This window comes from Dreissena polymorpha, chromosome 13, assembly GCF_020536995.1.
Source record: "Dreissena polymorpha isolate Duluth1 chromosome 13, UMN_Dpol_1.0, whole genome shotgun sequence".
Lineage (NCBI taxonomy): Eukaryota > Metazoa > Mollusca > Bivalvia > Myida > Dreissenidae > Dreissena > Dreissena polymorpha.
The window spans coordinates 1,928,974-1,945,314 of NC_068367.1; the positions used below are offsets into that span (position 1 = coordinate 1,928,974).

The 16,341-nt window shown below is 32.7% G+C and overlaps 1 protein-coding gene across 1 annotated transcript in view; it reads left to right on the forward strand.

Annotated features, from left to right (window-relative positions):
* Window positions 1-16,341, forward strand: part of LOC127855871 (heat shock 70 kDa protein 12B-like) — a 169,146-nt gene that overhangs the window by 57,793 nt on the left and 95,012 nt on the right. The gene's annotated exons all lie outside the window — the stretch shown is intronic.

Below are 16,341 nucleotides of genomic sequence, written 5' to 3' on the forward strand. Positions count from 1 at the left end.
GGTTCATTATTTTTCAGAAAAAGGGTTAAGTGGTGACTGTCATGTCACCCTCCTTATCCGGGAAAACGTTTCGGAACAACGTGTGCACTGAAGATGTGGTGGACACAGATTGATCACAGTACATCCTTGGATACATGAACCCTTCAACGGGACGACAACAAAATGTACCTGCCTTTTTTTGAAAGGAAGTAGTCTAATAAAATTATGTTAACAGCTTTTTTAGTCTTGTTGTTAAAGAATGCTTGCAACATTTAAGTGGATAAACGGTTGTTTTACATTGAAGCTTCAGTAATGCATTCTTTATTAAATGATGTAATCTTATTTCTTTCAATATAGTTGTAAATAATAAGAACATAATTATCCTTGTATACCAAAATGAAAACCCAAGTTTACTGTTCTATTAATCATTATTTATTTATCTTGTTCTTTTGTCAGAAATATTACAGGGGCATACATACAGTATTCCTTAAATAAAAGGGGCAGTTCTTAGAAAATTAACATGTATTTTAGCAATGCATATTCAAACTTTTTCCACATTTATAACCAGCAACAATATGTAAGTATTATAATGTAACACAAATTAATACTATGAATTTACTACTGATTTTGCCGTGCCTGTCATCAAATAAACATGTTTTACTGAAAGTTTCTTAAAAGATGTTATGTGGAAGACTTAATCAATCATTTAATAAATATTTGAGCCTCGCTCTTGAAAAAGGGGGTTTAATGCATGTACTTAAGGTTGTCCAAGATTAGGCTGTGCAGACTGCACAGGCTAATCAGAGGCAACACACTTTCCGCCTTATCTGGATTTTCTCTCTCCCTTTCAACAAAAAATACAATAAAGCAGCAATTGTCTGCCTGATTGGTATGATCAGCACATGTTAATCTCGTACGACAATTTACGCACATGCATTAAGCCCCATTTTCCCAGGGCAAGGCTCACCTATTTAGGTTTTAGCTGTCTATATGCTCTTTAACTTTTGAATCATGATGCAGTTTCATATAATAATGTATTATGAGTCGTTTTTAATTGATGCATATTCTTTTGTTCAGTGTTGAACTCAACATGTATTATAATAAGGTGTTCACTTAACATTCTTGCAGTAATGTTTTGCTGTGTAATATACATGTAATAATAAATCAAAATTGAACAAACTAGCTTCTTATTTCTTCATGTTATTTATTAAAACATTTTAAAACAAAACAACAAAATCCATAACATAATGAACACAAAACATAATACTCTATATTCATGAAACAAAACTATAATTGATAACATTTTGAATAAATGTTTCCAACTTTCAACATTTGACAGATCAAATTATTTCTGAATTCCACCAATTTTTTATTTATGGATAAACAGCACTTTATCATCTTTATGACAGTTTATGTAAGGCTATTAGAATAAATGGTTGTTTATAGACTGATAAACAATGGAAAACAATACATAATCTATATATAGCATTGTGCTTTTATGTCATTGTTAATAGAACATAAACAAATGTGGTGTGCAGCACGCACTCAACATTGACTATGGTAGCTTATACCTAAAAGAGTCAATAATTCCTTTTCATAGTCTTTACTTGTGAGAAAAAATCAGGAAAATGCTGAGCCCAGTGTTTATTTAGCTATTTGCCAGACAAGGTTTTCACAAAATCTTCTGTTTCAGAGTAACCTATGATCAAATACTTTGGATCCTCTATTGTAATAACAAAACAATTAATTCACCATGTTTGATCATGGGTCTCCCATAAAAAACTTAACACAAATCATGATACATAACACCTATAAGAGTCAACAATTTCTGTTAATGGTCTTGACTTGTGACAAAAAAATCTGGAACTTGGCCCATCGTTTATGTAGTTATTTGCCAGACAAGTTTTTTACTTATTCTTCTTTTTCAGAGTAATCTATGATTGAATACTTTGGATCCTATATTTTTCTAACAGAACAACAAAAATCACAATACCGTACACACTTAAAACTCAAATACATATTCTCATGGCATTTCAGGGCACTTGTATGCTATGTTCATCAGTATTTTATAAATGATATTTCTGCCCTATGTTTATAAGCAGTTCACTTATTAAAATCACATTTTATCACCATCATGATGACAGGACAGTCGACCATAATGTCACACATTTGGTCACGCCTTCATATTACACAAATAAACTCAAGCATCATTTCAAATACTAAAGTCATCTTCTGACTGAAAAAACAACAAGGGTCACACATGCACTTTTATACTCAATGGTATACATCCTATAAAACCATGCTGCCAAATTCACACAACATGTTCCTACCCATAATCAGTTATCATTGATTTCAGCTTTGTCAATTTTTTAATTCATAATAATGGTATGTTGAAGTTAGTTAAAACAACATAGTTACATACACCATGTACCAATTTGTATATCTTCATATTGTTTTCGGTTTGCTTGCCCTTGACCTATTGGATATTGCAGCTCCTCATTAGCCGCAGGTGGATATATAAGGGGCAATTGTAGAGGCAATCAGCTTTGGATAAGCTGAATCAAAAAGGAACTTTGATCGAAGGGTTTTTTCCTTGATGATCTCTGTGTACTCAGTGCATGTACGTGTATCCCTTCTTTTCATTGATTGGCACCACCGTCCAATTGTTGGCTGCCTTCAATTTACTCTGAAATAACATATAAGCATATTTGTAATTTTAAAGTGTACACTAAAACTTATCATGAAATTTGTTTGCTATTTTAAACATTATTTTATTCATATCATGCCAATCAGGTAACATACCAATACTTTTTTTGGCTACTTGATTCACCAGAATTAACTTATGAACCTACCAATACTTTTCTGGGCTACTTGATTCACCAGTATTAACTTATGAACCTACCAATACTTTTCTGGGCTACTTGATTCACCAGTATTAACTTATGAACCTACCAATACTTTTCTGGGCTACTTGATTCACCAGTATTAACTTATGAACCTATCAATACTTTTCTGGGCTACTTGATTCACCAGTATAAACTTATAAACCTACCAATACTTTTCTTGGCTTCTTGATTCACCAGTATGAGCTTATTATATGATGAAGTTATCATACTTGAGTCACTAACTGACAATTACTGTACAACTACATTGGAGGAGAATGGCATTGAAATAATTTCATGACCAATCACCATGCAAGTTATCTGAACGGTTCAGAAAACAAACCAGCTATCGGATATCCTCTGGTTTTCATAACATAAAAAGTTTCTGGTAAAAAAATGATAAAGCAATTATATTACCAATGAACTTTAGGAAGCACATAGAATCTTATTGAATATAAATATATTATTTTATCAATTAAAATATGCTAAGACAGGGTTGTTTGCATACTCTAAGTAAGCTGTTATCTCTCCAATTCCTGACACATGACCAGGTGTGGTACTTCCTTGTGACACAAATGACAGGCCAGGACCTGGCGGGGGCTGATGACCGTGCATAGGTGAAGAGTTTGTTGTTCTTACATTATGCTGAACAGTCAAACTTGCAATAGTTTGGCCGGCACGTCTTCCTAAATACCTTAAAAAGGTTTGTATTAGATTATAAAATTGATCACATATCAATTTAAAGAAAAAACAAAATTGATGTTAAAATCAGGGAATAAACTGTATAATCATATTATCATATCATGATAAATGATTACATAATATAACATATACATTTGCATACCAGTATATTTTATAATATAATATATACCGAATAGATTAATCATTCATAATTCATCATTTATCATTAATTTCATGCTTCATTTGACTCGTGTTGAAGTGTTCCTTATAAGTTATAACGAATTCATTAAATTGATACGAACATCTTGGCATAGGGGCATAAAGGCTTATTTTAAAACGCGCAATGAACAAATTATGTTATCAGTGCGTATCTGGTTTCGTTGCAGAGTAAAATATCCATACAATAAAACTAAATATCTATCCAAACTTTTGCTAAAATTCCTTTGTAAACAGGCAACACTTGCCAAAAACTAAACGTAGCTTCTAAAATATGACTTACAATTCGTGTGTTTAAGCCATTACCCTGTCTTCGTCTCTTCCAACGATACTCCTATGGTTCTGCAAACACTCAATCTTGTCGCCAAGATTGAATAAATTCGAGCGATGTCGCTGGCTCCGGCTTTTGTTTCTCTTTTTTTATATTTTCGATCACAGAAATGAGATGCATTGTTTGTAAACCAAAAGCGGATAAGCGCAGCGCGCATGCGCAGGCTGCATTCTGGTATACTAGTTGGGATCCCATTCACAATTTCTGACTAAAAATAACTGATTTCGCGTCTGAGACGCTTTATAATTTTCAGGTTTTCAAATCGTCAAAAGTTGCATTTAATGGAAATTTTAGAGCATGGAAACAATTTGGTATTTTTTTTATAAAGCAAATATCATAACTACAATGAAAATTTGCAAATCCGAAACAATTTTTTTCAATTTTGTCAGTTTATCAAAGTGTGAACAAGCTCCTTTAAACACAAGCGCCTACTACGTCGATATTCAATTTAGGTGTATCTACCTCAGGTATACGGTACTTCATTGTAGTAAATCGATTCATTTCGAAATATAGATTTATTGTCTGCCTTATTACTGTCTGGACAGTATTTTATCAAACTGCGTTTAAAACCGATGTTGTATTGGGCGCAGCAATTTTTGTATTAAACTTGTAGCCATAGCGTTCAAAAAAAAGCAGTACGTGTTATTCTTTCTTTTTAATTTGATAATTCTAATTAAGCAATCAATGAAGGTAAATACAACTGGATATTAAATAATTCCATATTAAGAAGATTAAGATGTCGTATCTGTTTTTGATTTATATTTAAAACTGAAATAACAAAATGCCACAAAAACATTTTAAATGATAAGTTGATATAAAGGTTCCATTTAAATTGCTCCTACTAAACGATTTAAAACTTATTTGAGCAATTCCAATCAGTCACAGATACATTTAAGAAATTATATATTAAAAGTATTCAGAACATTTACACGATGATATGTTAACAGGGGCAACTTTAGAACGAAAGTTAATGATCTTAGTATTCTCAATAGAAATACAATATATGATACTTTTTTACGTAATACAGAGGTCCACGCATGGTAATGATACAATAATTACTCTTATAGTTGATAACATTTTTGAAAAAATATGAAAAATGAGAAACTAATTCATCACACTTGGTTTACTGAGGAACTTGTAAATGCAACTTTGATTGAAATATGTTTTAGATAATCTACCGTATTTGTCACAGAAAGCTTAATGCAAAACTTTCATCTTTGGATGAAAAACACGAACACATGCATCGTACAAAATATACCGGTAGTTATGGCGTTTCTTTTCTAATGTATGTCTTGTTTTCTTTATTTATGTGGTCAAAATATTTAAAGCTTGTATAATACATGTTTTAATTAGGATATAAGTCTATATATCAAAAACTGTCTATCAAAACGTATGTTTGTAAAGATAAAATCAACCATTTTAGCGTACAATGTGTTTATTAAACAAACACATAATTGTTATGTCATTGGTTTTGACTTACAGATATATACAATTTGTGGCTTCTTAAGTCGGATTTTCACAATATTGTTGCTAATATGATGGCTGTATACATACGATTAAGGTTTCATACTATATACATTGTCACTGTAGATTTACACAGTTTGAACCCTATGTATTGACCCGCTTACTCCGCCCATGTTGTTCTTTGTCGCATAGCCTATATGTGTTATTTTAGACCAAGTCACTAAAGTTGTCCAAGATGTTGCATATATGAACGCTATTGTAAAAATGTCCCTCAATTCAGATGACAATACTATATGAGTATAGTATATGATTCGGAAATGTAATTATTCTTAAGCAAATGCTCAGACTGAATGTTTTTGGGAAATGAAAATCAAGATTTGATCACATTTGGTCATAATTAAACAGATAACTTTATTGTTCACGTTTTATTTTTAAAATCGGAAAGAACATTACATGAATTACATGAATTGCATACTCGTAGTAAGTTGTATCAATTTGGAAGTTACATCTTAAACACCTTTTTTGTTATACATATTTATTTTATAAAATCCCAATATGTGTGTACACATCATGTTAATCTATTGCATAATTATGTCTCATATAATCTTATAATTGAAAAACGTAGGATCTTAGTTAAAACTTGCGGGTTATATTGCGACTGTTGGGTCGCATTAAAAGTGATAGCTAAATCTTCTTTTGGGTAAAAGATAATACAGGTTTATTGCATTTGTCTATAAAGTGTGTGTAGTGTTTACCAACTCTTAGTAATCTACTCGAACATATTAAATTGCATTTAAACTATGAACGTCATACACATGTTTAATCTTGTTAATTGTATACTTTCAAACCAGTTGATGGTTGACCTTAAAGTTTATTCAATACATTTTAGTAAATTTTTAAGGTTAAGCATGGTGCTCAACAATAAACCGGAGCCTCATCGCAGCCACCGTCCAACTTTTTGGAGCCTATTTCTACATTACGTTTATCCAATAGGCGGATATAACGGACGACGGACACGTCATGCATGATGACTACTGTACGGCCTGTCCAAACTTTAAATTTAATATTATTATTAAGTTTTGCAAGAACGTATTGTTTTTAAAAACCACATGTTATGGAGGCCCCCTAATAATTAAATACATTTAACTATTTTGATGAGTAAGTCATAAAGTTGAATTTAATAAAGGAACAAGGTATGCGAACACTAAATATGATATTATTTCAATAATATAGATGCATTATCAGAGACTAATGTCACGTTCTGAACGTGTTTTCGCTTAAAAAAAGGCCGATTAATGATACACATCAACACTATTAGTAACTTGCCTTTATTCAGAGAAACACGCATTGTGTACACACCGGTCTTACTGACCTGTGTACTTACGCGAAAGGAATTGTGGGTAGCACTTCTTTTACGAGTAAAAAGTGAAAGCGAAAGTAGGTCAGGTAATCGTGCTTCTAATAATCGCTATCAGTCTTAATAGAGATTCAAAATCACATTTAAACATAATTAAATAACATTTCTTTAAACAACATTCCGTTTTAAACACACAATAAAAAAAGATTTTTCTTTCATTATTAACACGTTCATTCCTACGCAAAACTACTTTGGCGGAAGCATAATTCCCCAAACCAGGGGAATGTGATGCGTCTTAGTATAGAGGTGACAATAACGTAGTAACGTCACCATCTATGTATGGAATGAGAAACACGCAATTATTGTTAGGGCTTCCATCCAAGCTTTTGCGCAAAAATTGTAATTTGCACTATTAACTATTACACAATAAACAAACACGGTGGAATTGGGATTTGCAATAACTTACTCAATTTTACTCTGTCCAGCCCCATTAAGACTTTGGCAAATTTTTCGATAAATAACACACATCAGCGTCAGGTGTTGCGCATTTGCGCTTAGAGATCAATTAAGTTATCGATGGTCACGGCTGATTTTATGTGTAGTGTGATGTTCAAAACTTCATAAGTTGCATTGTTCTTTTTGACTGTGCTGTTATACAATAATTGCATGGTATCGATCATTACTTGAAATACAAATGTTCACCTCATGACAACTAAAAATGCACGATGTAAACACAAATAATGTTTGCTTTACCTTCATAACCCATAAGTCTTGTTTGCTTCCGATACTGTTCCGTCATAGATAGAAATGATTAAAGGTATTTGCTATGATATGTATCTGTTTTCGATGATTATACATTTTATTTACAAAACACAATTTTACCTCGCTTACAATCTGTTTTAGTTCATTCACATAAAGGTATACTAATAGCCAGCGCTGCCTTGAACGCTAGAACTTTAATATGGTTTTAATTGAATGTGCTGTTCGCAATGTGTTTGCGCTGATATGTTTCTAATGCTTCACTGTGTTCTTCTTATTGAAAAAGCGTCTGGCTTCAGGAAGAGTATAGTCTAAGTCACAGGTTTTTATAAATTCTTATCGATGCATAATGTAGAATTATTAGCCGGCACAATTGTATTCGAGTTACCATCAGTTTGCAATAACCCACAATTCATTAACATACATGAATAAACAATCGTCTGGGTGTATGGTATAACACTGTCAGTTCAAACATGTGTTCTTATATTATCCTGCGCTTGTTAATGCAAAACGTTAATGAATGATCAGTATGATACAAATGTAGGTGATACGAACCGAAATTCGCATATGCATGCGTGCATGCGTTCATGTATCCGTTAGTCACAAGTTGAGTGCACAACTCGTTGTTCCTTTCCTGATTTACTAATACAAGCTTCAACGCAATCCTTATCCTTCAGTTTTCGTTCAATGTGTGTCAAACGTTTACAACAAACAGTTGCTACAATATATATTGACACAGTTTTGTAATTGCGTTATGTTTCATATATTTATTTATCTTTGGAATTGCGTATTATGTAGCATTTGTGCCCAACAGCTCATACATTCTGCGGTCAAGTTTCGTCAACATTTGAAAGAATGAAGATCTACAAGGAGCGAACATGTTAAATGTTTTACGATATCGTTAGGCGTTTAAGAAGTAATTGCCCTTTTTACAATTACATGTACATGCTTTAATGCGCAACATATCCATATTCGGGCCGTTTTCTTTTAACCGTTACCGAGTATAACCAATAAATGATGAAATTTAATGTATTGAAGATTTGTTCGAGTTAAATGCGCTTCTTTAAAAAGCACGTACAACAACTTATGTGCGAATCGTCTTACATTGCGCTTTATATTTAAGTAAGTCATTATCACATAAAGTATCTCCAAGTGTTAAAGCTTAGCTTGCTTAGAAGAGTGAGTCTTTTTAGAACAACTTGGATTTAAGAGCAATTCCAATTAGAATGTTTGTGTAATATATATTTAAAATGTCAAAAGTTTTACGCCTAAATGTTCTTTATATAACGAACCGGTTGTAATGTTTTTTGAACACAGTCATGATTATAGATTTGGTCTAAGCATATTATTACACTGTGTCACACATAATATTTCATAGTAAACACATAATTCTTAGTAGTACATGTACAGCCAAAATGTAAGAGTAAATTACTGTATATCCATTAAATTTATTGTAATGACAGTATAATAAAATCTCTATAATTAATTTATAAACAAGTGTTACTATATTGTGAATGCTTTATCAGTTATCGGTATATAAAAAGTTTACTAAAACGCAAACGTAGATATTGCAATACATTATGATAAATTCCAAAATATATAACCAAAATTTCATATTGAAGTAGGGAGTTGCAACCACAGATAACATAACGAAAGAAACATCTGCAAATGCTATACAAACTATTGTGGAGACATTAATTATCTTATATAACGTTATTATTTTCTGAAAGATAGAAATAGGATTTTACCTCTTCATACAAATAAATTAAAATTATTATTAAAAAGCCAAACTCATCAAGAATATACCGTATATAGCATTTTAAAGATGTATCACAATATGTATAAACAATACAAACAACATCAAATCAACAAGCACGTATGCCCGTTCACATTTGTTTGATTTTATAGCTAATTTATATGTTATATTTATCCTATTACCAGATAAAAATCGATAGTATAACAACGATCGTTTAAACTTTACCTTAATACTATTGCTATTTTTAGACCATGGTTTTCCGATCTCTATCTTAGGAACACTATATGTTTCAATGTGACGTCATAGCAAATGATGACGTTGAAGTAAACAAACACTTCGGAGTCAACTTGGAAAACCAGCGCTGTTCCTTTGAATTTTAAAGTATTTTTGTTCTTTTTGAACGATAAACGACCACACAATAATAGGATAAATAGACTATTATGTGAGTGTCGGATAGAGATCAAGTTTAGCATGTTCGGCTCGAAACTTTGTAGCGCTCGGCAAGCCTCGCACTACATGTTTCTCAACCTCGCATGATAAACTTGATCTCTATCCGACACTCACATTATATTCTCTATATATATCATTTAAGTTTTGAATTTATATTGTGAGTCTTAATTGTTAATTGTTGATTCAACATTTGTATCACGTCAAAGCCTTGTTATCATTACGCATAGGTATGAATTGAACTTTGTTTCGTTTTGTCACGATTTATGCCGTTGGTTAGCAATATTACGCTAAACTGAATTACATATGCGCAGTTACTTCCAGTAAACACAATCGCATACACAAGACCGCAAACTTTTTTCAATTAAAACAGGCGAGCCATTGATACATTAAACCAACAATCATTCCAATTACAAAGAATTGAAATGCAATAGTTAAATCTTACACAACACGTTTTTTTTCTCGAATCCATAATCAATATGGTTTCCCAAAATGTGCCCTTAAACCCATAAGAATAATAAATATAGAAAAATAATACAATTTATTAGCAATTAAGTGTTCAACAAACCGTTCGATAAAATGAATTCGAATAATACATTTGCCGAGAAGTAGTATGTGAACATATCTACTTAGTCATGACCATTGGAAACAAAGTTATATTATCTTTGTGTACAGTAACATAACTTAACATGTCAAATGTATGAATTGAGCTATGAAAATACAATTGTTTCATAACTGTCATTAAGCACATTATATATTAATTGCAACACCATAATACGTGTTATACCACATTTTTCCCCTAAGGTAATGATCACAATTTTCAATCATCGTGGTATAAAGAAGTATGTTTAATATTTAAGCTCAAGTTGTGAGTTGTTGTCTAGCATAGACATATGTTCTAATGTAAATATTAGTTCAGGTCCGATGTTTGTCTACAAACAATTGCATAACGCAATACACTATTATTATCCATCCTTCTTTTTTCTCATCGACAAAGTTAATTATATATCTAACGGACTTGTTTTATCTTTTGTTTTGTTTACATTCTATCTTGTAAACCTAAATCACATTTGATGTTTATGTAATGTTTAAAAGCATTCGTCCTTTCGCCAAACATTTTTACATGAAATCAGATTTGGGGATTCAACATGTAATACGTCTTTTCACTTGCCTGTTTATGAGCACGTTTCACATTTTCATAGAATGCTTCCATGATTGGCGACAAGCTTGCTATAATGGCATAGCCTTACCTGACTGGCTTACCCTGGCTTCCCAAAGGAGTTTTCTTGTCATATGTTGCTTGTTAAAAGGCTTTCCATAGCATGCTTAGATAAATATGCTCGCTCCCTTTACAAATTCTTTCATACAAGCTGTCATATTGCCTAACAGTCTGATGGAGTTGCTCGCGTTCAGCTAATTAAAAAAATGTACCCTTACCGACACCAAATATGCCACAGTGTCGCATTCAGAGATAGTGTGAGCAGGCAGCAGGTCGGTCGCGATATTTCTATGTTTTGGGCCGTTTTTTTAATGCCTATAACTACTAGTTCGATCACTTATATACCATGACAACCAATAATGAATGCGTTAGGAAAAACAAGTCTGTATAATCAGCAACCAACTCCAACCAACACAAAACTAAGTAGATGCATTGAATAAAATGTATTAAGACTTTGTATTAAATAAGATTTAAATATGTCAATATGTTCAGCTAGCAGATCCATCCAATACTGCACATGTGACATGGCTTTCATTTTGACACTCAGATACTTCTAATTTCGATAGATTCAATAGCACCGGTTTGGTTTTTCATGTTCTGAGTTTCAGTGAACACAGCAGTGGGTTATGCATCTAATTCATTGTTTATTGTATGGTTAAAGTCAATTTCCTCAGAACTAGCTTGTAATCCAATCAATCTTGAATAAATCAGATTAATGTAATATAATTTGTTGTTTGTAACCCTTATGCGCTTTCTAGACACAACCAGCGTTTTAACCTTTACTAAATATTGACCCATAAACATTGTCCGGCTTTGAGTTTTCTTCAATCACGCTGCAAGTATGCAGACTCAAAGCCCAAATCTTGCGAGATTCAGGTTTAAGTGCTGAACCTATAGCTCCCTTTATGCCATTGTCATACCTCATAAAATGTGCAATGGAATTTTCGCTCCATATAATATATAGTGTATCGCCCGGAAAATGTTGTATGACATGCTCAACGTTAAAGAACTTGCCTTGTATGCTTCGAGGCTTTTTCTCCACTGACCTTAGGTTTTAGAGACCGTATTAAGCATAGTTTGGTTGGGCAGCGACACAGAAATTGTTGTCAGTGAATACCTTGCGCAACAATGCCTCTATTCGAAATGCCGTACATTCAGGTAGATATTTCTTCCAATTGAGGAGTTTGGAGACTCCATCAAATGTTGACTCATGAAGCTCTTCCAATCCACTATTTACTATACGCGTTTCCACTGATCCTACACAACTCATGTGCAAACCACTAAGACGTAGTATTACTGTCTTAAACTATTCTGGGTATGCCAAGGTAATATTGACTGCAACTCTATATTACTTGAAAACACAATGACGCTGTGACCATACTGTGATGATAATAATTTGTTTTTTGCAGAGATGCCATTATCTTGTATGGGTCTGCATGTTTCATATCTTTCATTGTACAATAAAATACCTTTGTTTTGGTTCTGACGGTATGGCCCTTCTCTCAGTCTCGTAGTATTTCAATTATGTTCAGACAAATACTCTGTGGTAAGTGTACCTCAAATAATTCTTAATTCAGTTTGCTGCGCATTATTTGCGGACACAACCATTTTGGCCAGAAGTTTCAGTGACAAATCATGTATTTGTGCCATTTCTACTGGCATATGTGGTTTCTTCGGTCCATTGAAATCGCTCAGTATCCATTTCTTACTCTATCGGCTTGATCATATCTGATGTTTACGTCTTGCATGGTCTCGCTAGCATCAATGTTGTTTGAAGAGGAAGATCCTGATTGCATCATCAGCCAGTGATTGTGTAGACTCTCTACCGGTCTGGAACGAATTGTCGGCGTCAAAGTTATCGAGCACCGTTTGAATCATATCAGCGTCGGAGATAACGCAGAGAGCAATGCATCTCGTTGCACTTATGGCTGCTGATGTATTTAACTGAAGCACCTCGTCATACGAACATGTTATGTTGTACTCATGAATCTGATTGATCCAAGTGTTTTAATTTTTTACCAAACCTGTAATGCAGTCGGCCGTTTCTTTAGTATACCAGTTATCGTATTCCCTATCATGAAGGCATGATTGAAAGTGTCTAGCTTTGAAGATGTTTGTGGTAACACACATGTTTCGGCTGTAACAAATGTGGTCAAAGCAACAACACAGGAAGTAACTAATCTTTAAACACGTTTCACTTATCACGGTGAATTAACTTGTGTAAGCTGATACTTAATATATATAAGGTACATAAGTAATCTGTTTAGTCCATACTTACGAGATGTAAATCAAACGTTTGTGTTTAACAAATATGTGTACATGATGTTAGTACATGTGCATGTTAGTATGGTTTTTTAGTTTCTTCGTCAGTAATCTCCTTGAATGTATGTCTTTGAAACATAATATATTTGATGGATTTTAGTAGACAATATTGAATGGTCTTCACACAATGCCAATCAGAAAAAAAGTTCAGTTTGTATAGCAAGACATTCCAATTTAATGTAGTGTAGTGGACCTTTAACTGCAATTATTTGCATAGGCGACCATATTTGCAGCAATATGTCGTATAATGCATTTTGAAAACATTAGCTATCATCACACCATTATATTTTGGCTTTAAAGATCCAAAATAATGGATAAAGTCATTATTATATCACCACATACGTTAAAATGCTGAACCTGGCAGTCATCCTTTAAGCCATCTTGGATTTCTGTACACCCGAATGATACCAGCCCGGCATCATTTGGATTTATCATCAGGATCACGACCTTTAACAAATAAACCCACTTTAATATTTAATATACACCTCGATATTGGGTATATGTCATTTTCTACCGGACTAAATAACGAAACAAACAATAATCACACAATGTCATCTGAATATTGGTTTACACTTGTCGGAAAAAGTCAAGTTTATTCAAGAACTGCTTTCCAATTCATTGCTGATTTCCGTACTCTGAATCATTAAATTATCGTCAATCTATCCGAGCTAATTCCTGTGAATATTTTTAAATGTTGTCTTAATTAAATAAAGAAGCTGTTTACCATTAAGGGAATTAAACTGTGTTTCTGATCATTAACATACCGGTTATAATTCAAAGTATGACCATCTTATAAATACAAATACAAATCGGAACCAATGTTTGATGGCATCATCAATACACAATACAACACTCATGTGCAACCGTTTATAGTAAACATCTTCACGGCGTTATTTCATATATCAAAATAAAATATTAAAAACAACACGACTTGCTTGAAATGAAATACCGATGTACTTTAAATCAAAACCAAAAATCAAATCAAAAACTGACCGTTATTATATTTTGAAATGTTGTACCACGTTATTTAGAATTTTACATGTGTGGATGGTCACGAACAATTTTCCTAATATATAGGTATCGGTAATTGCAACGGTTTTCTCAGCGGCTTTAAATTAGTCATAAAACTGTGAAGCCAAACAATGCTGCAACAAAACATCTTTTTTGTAGAAGAAGGACATTTTATAAGTCATTGTTTCAGATGTTAAATGTAAGTAAGAAAGTAAAAGTATCTTAACCAATTCCTACAAAAGTGCACACAGTTGTTTTAAAAACCATAGCATAGGTATTTCGCATGTATTTAGCCACGTATTTTAACAACTCCACATTCTTACACATATGTATTTAGTACCAACACTACTACGTATCTTTGTGCAACACATATTAACGATGTTTATTCGCTTAAGATTACTATATGTATTAAATTTTGCCCCGAATTCCAGGCGGACATCAATATATGTGCTCAGAACAATTGATTAAATTTCCTTGTTTGATACCAATTGAGGGTTACTTATTTTCTTTCTTTAATTGTAGTCTTGGTTTTTACTGGAGCATTTTAGATACAATGTTTAATCTATATAAAGCATTTAATGACAAACCTTCATACATGCCAGTACTTTGTTATTTGCTTATCGTTTAAATGCGATTTCTCTTATTGTAAGAGGACGCTCTTTATGTTTCCAACATCATCGGCTAGAAATTGAAGTATGATAAAATTGAGTTGTATATGTAATCAAATGGCAAGCTATTTTAAAGGGATCTTTTCACGTTTTGGTAAATTGACAAAATTGAAAAAAGTTGTTTCAGATTCGCAAATTTTCTTTTTAGTTATGATATTGTGAGGAAACAGTAATACTGAATATTTACCATGCTCTAATATAGCCATTATATGCATCTTTTGACGATTTAAAAACCTGAAAATTATAAAGCGTTGCAACGCGAAACGATTTAATAATTTGGAGAGTTCTGTGGTTGTCGTTTAGTTTTGTGAAACTACGAAGATTGCTTATATAAGGTATAAAATACGTATCTTATATATACTTGGCAGGATGGCCGAGCGGTCTAATTGGTTCTTACTCCAGGACTCCGGGGGTCACTGGTTCGAGCCCTGCTGCCGGCTACTTGTTTTTCCTTTTTTTAATTTTGTTCTTGATTTTTCCTGGATCTTTTTAGATCCAATGTTTACATTTATCAATATAAAGCATTTAATGACAAACTTCAAAACATGCCAAAATCTGTAAAAAGGGCCCTTTAATAAAACTATTTCGAGCAAATAATCAAAGGGATATCACAGAAAGTTGCAAAAACAAAATAACTTAGTTGACATTGGTAGGAAGCGTAGCATTGTATTGAAACATTATCCAATATAAAATGACGTCATAGTTAAATACAATCGGGTCTTTACTAAAAGAGACACTTTTGATACACAACACATAACCGTTGTTACTCTTATTTTCTCTGTACGGCTAGGATTTTTAAATGACTACTAAATAGTTTATTTAACAGATAATATTACCATATACGTGCAGTGCACAGGCAATATTTGTTAAAAGTGCGTTCAGATCTGAAAGGTGATTATGACAAATGAAAACTCTTATTATTTTGAACATCATCCTAAATGCTGAATTCGTGAATATATAACACTTATATCATTAAAACATTCACATATACGAGTTAACTGTTTAATTATATATGTCATCCCGTTAATATTTAATGTCTGCAGCAAATGAAGTCAAAGCGACATCTGTTACAACTGCCGATCTCCCATCAAGGCGGTGTTTATAAAAACAATACTCGTTTACCTTATACGAATTTATCTGAAACATTAATTGTCAATAACCGGACGTAAGTGCATACACACAATACTTAACACACATGCTCATTATTAATGAAAAATATCTTAAGCGAGTATCATATTTAAATTACTAG